Source organism: Scyliorhinus canicula, chromosome 14, assembly GCF_902713615.1.
Source record: "Scyliorhinus canicula chromosome 14, sScyCan1.1, whole genome shotgun sequence".
NCBI lineage: Eukaryota > Metazoa > Chordata > Chondrichthyes > Carcharhiniformes > Scyliorhinidae > Scyliorhinus > Scyliorhinus canicula.
The window spans coordinates 874,695-888,681 of NC_052159.1; the positions used below are offsets into that span (position 1 = coordinate 874,695).

General features: G+C 52.5%; 1 protein-coding gene across 5 annotated transcripts in view; it reads right to left on the bottom strand.

Moving 5' to 3' along the window:
• LOC119977288 (arfaptin-2-like) overlaps window positions 1-13,987 on the bottom strand; it is a 126,386-nt gene that overhangs the window by 89,685 nt on the left and 22,714 nt on the right. The window lies entirely within an intron of this gene.

The window sequence follows — 13,987 nt, forward strand, 5'->3', positions numbered from 1 at the left end:
GCAGGGGCGAGGGGGGCAGGGGCGAGGGGGGGCAGGGGCGAGGGGGCAGGGCGAGGGGGGCAGGGGCGAGGGGGGCAGGGCGAGGGGGGCAGGGGCGAGGGGGGCAGGGGCGAGGGGGGCAGGGCGAGGGGGGCAGGGGCGAGGGGGCAGGGGCGAGGGGGCAGGGGCGAGGGGGCAGGGGCGAGGGGGGCAGGGGGCCGGGGCGAGGGGGGCAGGGGGCCGGGGCGAGGGGGGCAGGGGCCGGGGCGAGTGGGGCAGGGGGCCGGGGCGAGGGGGGCTCGGGGGGCAGGGGGCTCGGGGGGCAGGGGGCTCGGGGGGCAGGGGGCTCGGGGGGCAGGGGGCTCGGGGGGCAGGGGGCGAGGGGGGCAGGGGGCTCGGGGGGCAGGGGGCCGGGGGGCAGGGGGGCTCGGGGGGCAGGGGGCGAGGGGGGCAGGGGGCGAGGGGGGCAGGGGGCGAGGGGGGCAGGGGCGAGGGGGGCAGGGGGCGAGGGGGGCAGGGGGCGAGGGGGGCAGGGGCGAGGGGGGCAGGGGGCGAGGGGGGCAGGGGGCGAGGGGGGCAGGGGGCGAGGGGGGCAGGGGGCGAGGGGGGCAGGGGGCGAGGGGGGCAGGGGGAGAGGGGGGCAGGGGGCGAGGGGGGCAGGGGGCGAGGGGGCAGGGGGCGAGGGGGGCAGGGGGCGAGGGGGGCAGGGGGCGAGGGGGGCAGGGGCGAGGGGGGCGGGGCGAGGGGGCGAGGGCGAGGGCCTAACACTTACCAGGGGGCGAGGGGGGCAGGAGGCGAGGGGGGGCAGGGGGCGAGGGGGGGCAGGGGGCGAGGGGGGGCAGGGGCGAGGGGGGCAGGGGGGCGAGGGGGGGCAGGGGCGAGGGGGGCAGTGGGGAAGGGGGGCAGCGGGGAAGGGGGGCAGGGGGCAAGGGGGGGAGGGGGGGCAGGGGGCGAGGGCCCATGCGAGGGGTGGGCAGGGGGGCCCGTGCGAGGGGGGGCAGGGGGGCCCGGGCGAGGGGGTGAGCAGGGGGGGACCGGGGGCGGAGGGGGGGGGCAGGGGGGACCGGGCGAGGGGGGGGGGCAGGGAGCGAGGCCCGGGCGAGGGGGGGGGGCAGGGAGCGAGGCCCGGGCGAGGGGGGGGGGGCAGGGAGCGAGGGGGGGCAGGGAGCGAGGCCCGGGCGAGGGGGGGCAGGGAGCGAGGACCCGGTGCGAGGGGGGGCAGGGAGCGGGGCCCGGGCGAGGGGGGCAGGGAGCGGGCGCCCGGGCGAGGGGGGGCAGGCAGGGGGGCCCGGGCGAGGGGGGGCAGGCAGGGGGGGCCGGGCGAGGGGGGGCAGGCAGGGGGGCCGGGCGAGGGGGGGCAGGCAGGGGGGGCAGGGCGAGGGGGGCAGGCAGGGGGGCCCGGGCGAGTGTGGGGCAGGCAGGGGGGCCCGGGCGAGGGGGGGGCAGGGGGGCCGGGCGAGGGGGGGGCAGGGGGGCCCGGGCGAGGGGTGCCCGGGCGAGGGGGGGGGGCAGGGGGGCCCGGGCGAGGGGGGGGCAGGGGGGCGGGCGAGGGGGGGGGCAGGGGGGCCGGGCGAGGGGGGCAGGGGGTCTGCGCGAGGGGAGCTGAGGGGGTCCGCGCGAGGGGAGCTGAGGGGGGCCGCGCGAGGGGAGCTGAGGGGGTCCGCGCGAGGGGAGCTGAGGGGGTCCGCGCGAGGGGAGCTGAGGGGGGTCCGCGCGAGGGGGGCTGAGGGGGTCCGCGCGAGGGGAGCTGAGGGGGTCCGCGCGAGGGGAGCTGAGGGGGTCCGCGCGAGGGGAGCTGAGGGGGTCCGCGCGAGGGGAGCTGAGGGGGTCCGCGCGAGGGGAGTTGAGGGGGTCCGCGCGAGGGGAGTTGAGGGGGTCCGCGCGAGGGGAGCTGAGGGGGTCCGCGCGAGGGGAGCTGAGGGGGTCCGCGCGAGGGGAGCTGAGGGGGTCCGCGCGAGGGGAGCTGAGGGGGTCCGCGCGAGGGGGGCAGGGGGTCCGTGCGAGGGGAGCTGAGGGGGTCCGTGCGAGGGGAGCTGAGGGGGTCCGCGCGAGGGGAGCTGAGGGGGTCCGCGCGAGGGGGAGCTGAGGGGGTCCGCGCGAGGGGAGCTATGGGGATCTGCGCGAGGGGAGCTGAGGGGGTCCGCGCGAGGGGAGCTGAGGGGGTCCGCGCGAGGGGAGCTGAGGGGGTCCGCGCGAGGGGAGCTGAGGGGTCCGCGCGAGGGGAGCTGAGGGGGTCCGCGCGAGGGGAGCTGAGGGGGTCCGCGCGAGGGGAGCTGAGGGGGTCCGCGCGAGGGGAGCTGAGGGGGTCCGTGCGAGGGGCGCAGGGGGTCCGTGCGAGGGGGGCAGGGGGTCCATGCGAGGGGGGCAGGGGGTCCGTGCGAGGGGAGCTGAGGGGGTCCGCGCGAGGGGGGCAGGGGGTCCGTGCGAGGGGAGCTGAGGGGGTCCGTGCGGGGGGAGCTGAGGGGATCCGTGCGAGGGGAGCTGAGGGAGTCCGCGCGAGGGGGGCAGGGGGTCCGTGCGAGGGGAGCTGAGGGGTAAGTGAGACAGGCAGGAAGAGGGGAAAGCTGTAATTGAAGCAAATGCAACACAAATTGCACGTAAACAGATCCCCTCTCGGATCAATTAACAGGCGCGTTGTGGGCAGCACAGTAGCACAAGTGGATAGCACTGTGGCTTCACAGCGCCAGGGTCCCAGGTTCGATTCCCCGCTGGGTCACTGTCTGTGCAGAGTCTGCACGCTCTCTTCGTGTCTGTGTGGGTTTCTTCCGGGTGCTCCGGTTTCCTCCCACAGTCCAAAGACATGCAGTTTAGGTGGATTGGACACGCTAAATTGCCCTTAAGTGTCCAAAAAAGGTTAGGAGGGGTTATTGGGATTATGGACTTAAGTGGGTCGGTGCAGACTCGATGGGCCGAATGGCCTCCTTCTGCACTGTATGTTCTATGTTTGAACTCTGGCACGGAGGGAATTTCAAACAAAAACAGGCCATACTGCACAATCGCAGCGGGTCTGACAGCGTCTGTGGAGAGAGAGCGGAGCTAACGTTTCCAGTCCGGATGACAGGAATGTTGACAGTTGTTTACTCAGCAGCATCCATTCTACATACAAATAAAAAAGATTTTCTCACATATTAAATATTGTCCTTTGAGTTAATCTGACCAGGTCGATCAGAGGTCAGAAGGACAGTGCTCCTCGTGTCTGCGTGGGTTTCCTCCGGCTGCTCCGGTTTCCTCCCACAAGTTCCTGAAATATGTGCTGTTAGGTCATTTGGACATTCTGAATGCTCCCTCTGTACCTGAACAGGCGCCGGAATGTGGTGACTAGGGGTTTCACAGTAACTTCATTGCAGTGTTAATGTAAGCCTACTTGTGACAATAAAGATTATCCAGGACAAAGCAGCCCGTTTGATTGTTCCTCCTGCCACATTCAAATCCTCCACCATCGATGAACAGTGGCAGCCGTGTGAACCTTTTACAAGATGCACTGCAGTAAGTCACCAAGGTTCCCCAGACAACACCCTCCAACCCCCCCATGATCACTACCATCTAGGACAAGAGCAGCAGATACCTGGGAACCCCACCACCCTGGAGGTTCCCCTCCAAGTCACTCACCACCCTGACTGGGAAATATATCACCGTTCCTTCACTGTCGCTGGGGCAACATCCTGGAACTCCCTCCCTAACAGCACGGTGGGTGTACCTACAGCTCAGGGACTGCAGCGGTTCAAGAAGGTAGCTCACCACCACCTTCTGAAGGGCAACTAGGGATGGGTAATAAATCCTGGCCTAACCAGCGACACTCACATCCCGTAAATGAATTTTTTAAAATGTCAATTCAACGTTATGAGCCAAGAGCTGGAAAGTGGGATTAGTGTAGCTTTAGTATAGTTTTGTCAGTGCAGACTTGATGGGCTGAAGGGTCTGTTCTGTACTGTATGAGTCTATGACTATGATGGGCTGAAGGGTCTGTCCTGTACTGTATGAGTCTATGACTATGATGGGCTGAAGGGTCTGTCCTGTACTGTATGAGTCTATGACTATGATGGGCTGAAGGGTCTGTCCTGTACTGTATGAGTCTATGACTATGATGGGCTGAAGGGTCTGTCCTGTACTGTATGAGTCTATGACTATGACACTTTACCACCTCATTCCCAGAAGCAGATTCAGCAACGCCTCCTTTCACACAGGACTGGAGGAGCCCTTCCCCTCTCTGCCCTTTACACTGATACTATCTCAGTCTATATTCAAGATAATTAAAGTCCCCCATTATAACTACTTTGTAATGTTTGCATCTCTATAATTTCCCTGCAGATTTGTTTTTCTACATCCTTCTCACTAGATGGTGTATGTAGACTACACCCATTCAATGTCATTCACCATTTTTGTTCCTTAGCTCTAGATTCTGTTGAGGGCAGCACAGAGGTTAGCACTGCGGTCTCACACGCCAAGGTCCCAGGTTTGATCCCGGCTCCAAGTCACTGTCCATGTGGAGTTTGCACATTCTCCCCATGTCTGCATGGGTCTCACCCCCACAACCCAAAAAGATGTGCAGGATAGGTGGATTGGTCACGCTAAATTGCCCCTTAATTGGAAAAAATAATTACGCACTCTAAATTTATTTTTAAATGAATCCATTCTATCCTTGAACCCCCTGGGACAGCCTCTTTCTCCAGCACTGGACTTCACCTTTAATTTAAAAAAACAGGGCACTCCAGCAGGCTGTTTGATCTGACAGCAGTGATGACACCTCTTGATGAACTGTTTTACAAATTGTTGGAGCTTAGTTGACATTCAATGCTGATTGGTGCTAACTGTTCTGGAATGTTTCTTCCTCTGTGGGGCTGTGTTTTGCTTTTAGGTTTGTTTTGAACAGAAGCTGGAAGGTCACAGCTCTGAATTCTCTCTCACCTGATGGATTCTTTCTGAGTTAGCATAGACCTTTCTCTCTGCACAGCCAGTTTGAGCTGCAAAGAAAATCCAGCACCAGCTGCAGGCAGGATCCATTGCTTAAAAACCCTTTATGAAATTTCATGTGCAGACCTCTGCTCTTAACTTGGACACAGATAAGAATTACACAGCCTGAGGTTGTTCTTTTGGAGTGAAGGCCCAGATTCAAAAAAGTTAAAGTTACTGTTCTATGTACTTCGCAGAGGAAATCTTACAGCCTGGAAGCACTGACTGAATTTTATCGCCAGAAGATCCTCATTAGCAATCAAATCGCTGGTTTCAGTCACTCCGCGTCCTGGAAGGACTGCCTCCTGCTGCAACGACTTCAACATCTGAAGCAAGGACATTCATCCCCCATTTCATACTTTAATTGTTATTGTTTTTACCCCTCCCCCTGTGTGTGTCTGTCCTGCGTGTGTTTAGGTAGAGGGTGGGACTGGAAAACGGGGAGGAGATGATTAGCCGGCCGTTACTATATTATAATTATTGCACATCTTATCTCTATTTTTATTATAAACAGTTGTTGTGATTCACTTAAAAATCTGACGCCTGTAAGTCATTGGAGCAGGCAAGGGCCAAAGAGCTCAGTAACTTTGTATAAATTGTTGCTCAGTTCACTTGTGCTGGGGTTCTGGGGCCTTTAGAACATAGATAGAACATAGAACAGTACAGCACAGAACAGGCCCTTCAGCCCTCGATGTTGTGTCGAGCCATGATCACCCTACTCAAACCCACGCATCCACCCCCCCCCTTAACCTTACTTTTTAGGACACTACGGGCAATTTAGCATGGCCAATCCACCTAACCCGCACATCTTTGGACTGTGGGAGGAAACCGGAGCACCCGGAGGAAACCCATGCACACACGGGGAGAACGTGCAGACTCCACACAGATAGTGACCCAAGCCGGGAATCGAACCTGGGACCCTGGAGCTGTGAAGCATTTATGCTAACCACCATGCTACCGTGCTGCCCAAACAAACCTGTTGGGGCCTGTCCTCATCCAGGTAACAACTGGGACAGACAGTCAGCAGCCTAGAGGAGAGGGCGAAAGGAGATTGAAAACAGAATGCAGCAACATATCTAAGAGCTAGTTTGGAGCTCCTGATGTATAAAGACATAAGAACTAGGAGCAGGGGTAGGCCATCTGGCCCCTCGAGCCTGCTCCGCCAGTCAATGAGATCATGGCTGATCTTTTGTGGACTCAGCTCCACTTTCCGGCCCGAACACCATCACCCTTAATCCCTTTATTCTTCAAAGAACGATCTATCTTTACCTTAAAAACATTTAATGAAGGAGCCTCAACTGCTTCACTGGACAAGGAATTCCATAGATTCACAACCCTTTGGGTGAAGAAGTTCCTCCTAAACTCAGTCCTAAATCTATTTCCCCTTATTTTGAGGCTATGCCCCCTAGTTCTGCTTTTACCCGCCAGTTGAAACAACCTGCCCGCATCTATCCTATCTATTCCCTTCATAATTTTATGTTTCCATAAGATCCTCCCTCATCCTTCTAAATTCCAACGAGTACAGTCCCAGTCTACTCAACCTTTCTTCGTAATCCAACCCCCTCAACTCTGGGATTAACGGACTGAATCTCCTCTGAACATCCTTCAGGTGACGTCAGTATTTAAAAATGACTCAGGGAAAGTGGAAGCAGCTGATTGGGTGAGTCCTCAAATATTTATTACATTTATTGCTTATAGATTGTAAGGTCTATATTTTGTGGTCTAGTTTGCAAGGTCTATATTTTGTAGCAATGAGGAGCAGGGAAGGAGGGCCCTAAAGTAATTGATATTATTTGACTTTAAATATTTTCCAAAAGGTTTAATTCAAACGGGTACGTCATGGCAGGAGAGCTCAAAGACTCTGGGTCTGTAAAGACTTAATTACCTGCAAATGCTTGCATTCAAAGCATTGTCTTGCATCTTTGACTTTGTCTATAACATAGGTGTTTCTGGAACATACCTCTTCATTCACCTGAGGAAGGAGCAGTGCTCCGAAAGCTAGTGATTTGAAACAAACCTGTTGGACTTTAATCTGGTGTGAGACTTCTTATTGAGGATGGGGATATTTGTGGAGCCTCGTCCTCCAGTGAGTTGTTTAATAGTCCACCACCATTCACGGCTGGATATGGCAGGGCTGCAGAGCATAGATCTGATGCGTTGATTGTGGAATTGTTTAGATCTATCACTTGCTGCTTGTGTTATTTGCTATGCAAATAGTCCTGTGTTGTAGTTTAACCAGACTGACACCTCACTTTTCGGTATGCCTGATGTTGCTCCTGGCATGCTCTCCTGTACTCTTCATTGAACCAGGGTTGATCCCCTGGCTACATAGAACATAGAACATTACAGCGCAGTACGGGCCCTTCGGCCCTCAATGTTGCGCCGACCTGTGAAACCATCTGAAGCCTATCTGACCTACACTATTCCATTTTCATCCATATGTCTATCCAGTGACCACTTAAATGCCCTTAAAGTTGGCGCGTCTACTACTGTTGCAGGCAGGGCGTTCCACACCCCTACTATTCTCTGAGTAAAGAAACTGCCTCTGACATCTGTCCTATATCTACTACCCCTCAATTTAAAGCTATGTCCCCCTCGTGTTGGTCATCACCATCCAAGGAAAAAGACTCTCACTGTCCACCCTATCTAACCCTCTGACTATCTTATATGTCTCTATTAAGTCACCTCTCAGCCTTCTCCTCTCTAACGAAACCAACCTCAAGTCCCTGAGCCTTTCCTCGTAAGACCTTCCCTCCATACCAGGCAACATCCGAGTAAATCTCCTCTGAACCCTTTCCAAAGCTTCCAAATCCTTCCTATAATGTGACCAGAACTGCACGCAATACTCCAGGTGCGGCCGCACCAGAGTTTTGTACAGCTGCAGCATGACCTCGTGGCTCCGAAACTCAATCCCCCGACTGATAAAGGCTAGCACACCATATGCCTTATTAACAGCCCTATTAACCTGGGTGGCAACTTTTAGGGATTTATGTACCTGGATGCCGAGATCTCTCTGTTCATCTACACTACCAAGAATCTTGCCATTAGCCCAGTACTCTGCATTCCTGTTACTCCTTCCAAAGTGAACCACCTCACACTTTTCCGCATTAAACTCCATCTGCCACCTCTCAGCCCAGCTCTGCAGCTTATCCATGTCCCTCTGTAACCTATAACATCCTTCAGCACTATCCACAACTCCACCGACCTTCGTGTCATCTGCAAATTTACTAACCCATCCTTCTACACCCTCTTCCAGGTCATTTATAAAAACGACAAACAGCAGTGGCCCCAAAACAGATCCTTGCGGTACACCACTAGTAACTGAACTCCAGGATGAACATTTGCCATCAACCACCACCCTCTGTCTTCTTTCAGCTAGCCAATTACTGATCCAAACCGCTATATCACCTTCAATCCCATACTTCCGCGTTTTCTGCAATAGCCTACCGTGGGGAACCTTAACAAACGCCTTACTGAAATCCATATACACATCAACCGCTTTACCCTGATCCACCTGTTTGGTCACCTTCTCAAAAAACTCAATAAGGTTTGTGAGGCATGACCTACCCTTCACAAAACCGTGTTGAGTCTCGCTAATCAACTTGTTCTTTTCAAGATGATTATAAACCCGATCTCTTGTAACCTTTTCCAACATTTTACCCACAACTGAAGTAAGGCTCACAGGTCTATAATTACCAGGGTTGTCTCTACTCCCCTTCTTGAACAAGGGGACAACATTTGCTATCCTCCAGTCTTCCGGCACTATTCCTGTCGACAAAGACGACATAAAGATCAAGGACAAGGCTCTGCCAATCTCCTCCCTGGCTTCCCAGAGAATCCTAGGATAAATCCCATCTGGCCCAGGGGACTTATCTATTTTTACACTTTCCAAAATTGCTAACACCTCCTCCTTTTGAACCTCAATTCCATCTAGCCTGGTCGACTGTACTCGAGTATTCTCCTCGACAACATTGTCTTTCTCCAGTGTAAACACTGACGAAAAATATCCATTTAACACTTCCCCTATCTCCTCTGATTCCACACACAACTTTCCACTACTATCCTTGATTGGCCCTAATCTTACTCTAGTCATTCTTTTGTTCCTGATATACCTATAGAAAGCCTTAGGGTTTTCCTTGATCCTATCCGCCAATGACTTTTCGTGTCCTCTCGTCACTCTTCTTAACTCTCCCTTTAGGTCCTTCCTGGCTAACTTGTAACTCTCAAGTGCCCTAACTGAGCCTTCATGTCTCATAAGCCTTCTTCTTCCTCTTGGCAAGTGCTTCCAACTTCCTTAGTAAACCACGGTTCCCTTGCTCGACAACTTCCTCCCTGCCTGACAGGTACATACTTATCAAGGACACGCAGTAGATGTTCCTTGAAAAAGCTCCACATTTCGATTGTACCCATCCCCTGCAGTTTCCTTCCCCATCCTATACATCCTAAATCTTGCCGAATAGCATCATAATTGCCTTTCCCCCAGCTATAATTCTTGCCTTGCGGTATATACCTATCCCTGCCCATCGCTAAGTAAACATAACCGAGTTGTGATCACTATCACCAAAGTGCTCACCTACATCTAAATCTAACACCTGGCCGGGTTCATTACCCAGTACCAAATCCAATGTGGCCTCGCCCCTTGTTGGCCTGTCTACATACTGCATCAGGAAACCCTCCTGCACACACTGCACAAAAACTGACCCATCTATAGTACTCGAACTATAGTATTTCCAGTCAATATTTGGAAAGTTAAAGTCCCCCATAACAACTACCCTGTTACTCTCGCTCCTGTCGAAAATCATCTTTGCAATCCTTTCCTCTACATCTCTGGAACTGGGTGGTAATGGTAGAGTGGGGGATATGCCGGACCATGAGGTTGCAGATTGTGGTTAAATACAATTCTGCTGATGCTGATGGCCCACAGCGCCTCATGGATGCAGTCTTGGGTTGCTAGCACGGTAGCATTGTGGATTTCACAGCTCCAGGGTCCCTATGACAACCTCCCTCCCAGGCCTGGATAGAGTGGACGTGGAGAGGATGTTTCCACTTGTAGGAAAAACTAGAAGCAGAGGACACCATCTCAGACTAAAGGGACGGTCCTTTAAAACAGAGAGGGGGAGGAATTTCTTCAGCCAGAGGGTGGTGAATCTGTGGAATTCTTTGCCGCAGAAGGCTGTGGAGGCCAAATCACTGAGTGTCTTTAAGACAGAGATAGATAGGTTCTTGATTAATAAGGGGATCAGGGGTTATGGTGAGAAGGCAGGAGAATGGGGATGAGAAAAATATCAGCCATGGTTGAATGGCGGAGCAGACTCGATGAGCTCAGTGGCCTAATTCTGCTCCTATGTCTTATGGTCACTTTAAGGGATGATGGTGGATAGGCAATGGCAAACATTTAAGGAGCGCAACGGCAAACTGCAACAATTGTTCATTCCTGTCTGGCATAAAAGTAAAATGGGAAAGATGGCCAAACCATGGCTTACAAGGGATATTAAAGATAGTATTAAATCCAAGGAAGAGGCATTCAAGTTGGCCAGAAAGAACAGCAGATCCGAGGATTGGGAGCAGTTTAAAATTCAGCAAAGTCGGACCAAGGGTTTAAGGGGAAAATAGATCAATTAAGACGGAAATAAGAGTACGAGACTAAGCTTGCAGGGAGCTTAAAAACTGACTGTAAAAGCTCCTATAGGTATGTGAAGAGAAAAAGATTGGTGAAGATAAATGTAGGTCCCTTGCTTTCAAACAGGGCAATTTATAATGGGCAACAAAGAAATGGCTGACCAATTAAATATATACTTTGGTTCTGTTTCAGAGGGCAACACAAATAACATACCAGAATTCTTTGGAAACAAGGTTTAGTGAGAGGGTGGAACAGAAGGGAATCAGTTTTAGTTGGGAAATGGGAGTTGGAGAAATTAATGCTATTGAAGACCGATAAGTCCCCACGGCCTCATAATCTACATCTCCGAATATTGAAGTGGCCGAGAAATAGTGGATGCATTGGTAGTCATCTTCCAAGATTCTATAGACTCTGGAACAGTTCCCACAGGTTGGAGGGTAGCTAATGTAAACCCACTATTTAGAAAGGGAGGTCAAGAGAAAACAAGGGATTATAGACCAGTAAGCCTGACATCAGTAGTGTATGCTTTCAGGAAGGAGTTAGATATAGCAACTGGAGAGAAGTGGATCAAACGATAACGGGGGAAGGTGGGATCCGGCTACTGAGTTGGACGATCAGCCACGATTGTAATGAATGGCAGAGCGGACTCGGAGGGCCGAATGGCCCACAAATTCGTCTTTTTTATTTAAAAAAGACCCTTTGATGTGGAGCATCAGCTCCTGGGATTTGCCGGATGTTAGTCCCTTGAGTTTCTCCAGTACTTTCTCTCAGCTGATATTAATTTATTTAAACTTCCTACATGGTTGTCTTCAATTTCTGATACGCAACTTGTGTCTCCTGCTGTCAAAGGCAGACACAAAATATTTGTCCAATGTCTGTTACTTCCCCATTCCCATGATAATTGCACCTGTCTCTATTTCCAAGGAACCAACATTTACTTTAGCTATTCTCTTCCTTATTATTTGTACGCTTGTAAAAGTTCTTCCAAGCTGTTTTTATGTTCCAGACTAGTTTATTCTCATTCTAATTATTCCCTTTTTATCAACTTTGTGATGGCCTTCTGCTGGTTTAACGATCGAAAATAGCAGGAGTAAACCATCGAGTTCCTGAGAGAAGGAAGGATAAGTATGGGAAGTTTCGGAAGCCTTCGAAAACGAGGGATATTGTGAACCTCGTCAAAGAAAAAGGAGGCTTTTGTACAGTCTAATGGGGGGGGGGGGAGACAGTCAAAACATTTGAGTATAAAGAAAGTAGGAAAGTACTTAAGGGGCTGGTTTAGCACAGGAGGCTAAACAGCTGGATTGTAATGCAGAACAAGGCCAGCAGCGCAGGTTCAGTTCGCATACCGGCCTCCCCGAACAGGCGCCGGAATATGGCGACGAGGGGCTTTTCACAGCAACTTCATTGTAGCCTACTTGTGACAATAAGCAATTATTATTAATATTAAGCGGGAGATTTTGAGGGCTAGGAAGGGTCATGAAAAGTCCTTGGCCAGTAGGATTAAGGTGAATCCCAAAGCTATTTATTCATATATAAAAAGCAAGAGGGTGGCCAGGAAAAGGATTGGACCACTTAAGGACAGTGGGGGGGGGAATCTCTGTGCTGAGCCAGAGGAAATGGGTGGGGTACTAAATGAGTACTTTGCATCAGTGTTCACCAAAGAAAAGGACTTTGTGGAAGATGATTCTTGGGTAGGGTGTGTGGACAGTCTGGGTCATGTTGAAATCAAACAGGAGGTGGTATTGGGTCTTATAAAAGATATTAAGGGAGATAAGTCTCCTGGGCCGGATGGTATTTAGCCCAGAATACTGAGGGAAGCAAGGGAGGAAATTGCTGCGGCCTTGACTGACATCTTTGTATCCTCATTGGCTACAGGTGAGATCCCAGAGGACTGGAGAATAGCTAATGTGGTACCGCTGTTTAAGAAAGGTAGCAGAGATAATCCAGGAAAATATATTGACATGAGGAGAGATTTCTTCACCCAGAGCCTCTTGTCAGTAGTAGGTAAATTATTGGAGAGAATTCTCAGTGACAGGATTAGCAATAGACAGAATGGCTTTGTGAAGGAGAGCTTGCGCCTCACTGACTCTTTCTTTTGTTAAATATTTTTTTATTCTCCTCCTTTTTCACATTTTCTCCCAAATTTACACCCACCAACAATAAACAATAATTAGTAACAAATATGTCAATCCCCATATCAATAACAACGATCCCATCCTCCCACCAAACCCCAAACATCAGCCCACATGTTCACATAAACAAATGACAAAAAGGAATTATGGATTACCCATAGCCACCATTAACACACACAGCCCCCCTCCCCCCAACCCCCCCCCCAAACTAATGTTCAATGTTATCCAGTTCTTGAAAGTGCATAATGAATAATGCCCATGAATTGTAGAACCCCTCCATCCTTCCCCTCAGTTCAAACTTAACCTTCTCAAGGGTCAGGTATTCCAACAGGTCCCCCCGCCACGCCAGGGCACAGGGTGGAGAGGCTGCTCTCCATCCCAGCAGGATCCGCCTTCGGGCGATCAACGAGGCGAAGGCTATGATATCTGCCTCCGCACCCGTTTCCAACCCTGGCTGGTCCGACACCCCGAATATGGCATCCCGAGGGCCCGGGTCCAGTTTCACGTGCACCACTTTAGAAATTACCCTAAAAACCTCTTTCCAGTATTCCTCTAGCTTTGGACAGGACCAAAACATATGAATGTGATTAGCGCCCCCACCCCCCCCCCATCCTTTGAGGTGGTGATCAAGATAATTGATGAGGGGAGGGCGGTGGATGTTGTTTACATGGACTTCAGTGAAGCCCCTGTTGAGGTGCCTCATGGCAGACTGGTACAAAAGGTGAAGTCACACAGGATCAGAGTTGAGGTGGCAAGAGGGATACAGAACTGACTCGGTCACAGAAGGCAAAGGGTAGCAGTAGACAGGTGTTTTTCTGAATGGAAGGTTGTGACTAGTGGTGTTCCACAGGGATCGGTACTTGGGCCTCTGTTGTTTGTGGTGTACATAAATTATTTGGAGAAAAATGTAGCTGGTCTGATTCGTAAGTTCGTGGATGACACCAAGGTTGGTGGAGTGACAGATAGTGTTGAGGATTGTCAGAGGATACAGCAGGACATAGATAGGTTGGAGACTTGGGCAGAGAAATGGCAGATGGAGTTTAATCTAGACAAATTTGAGGTAATGAATTTTGGTAGGTCATGCTGCAGTTGTATAGAGCCTTGGTATGGCCCCCGTTTGGAATATTGTGCACAATTCTGGTCGCCAGACTACCAGAAGGATGTGGAGGCTTTGGGGAGGGTGCAGAGGAGGTTTACCAGGATGTTGCCTGGTCTGGAGGGTGTTAGCTATGCGGAGAGGCTGAATAGACTCGGACTGTTTTCATTAGAATGACGGAAGTTGAGGGGCGACCTGATAGAGGTCTAC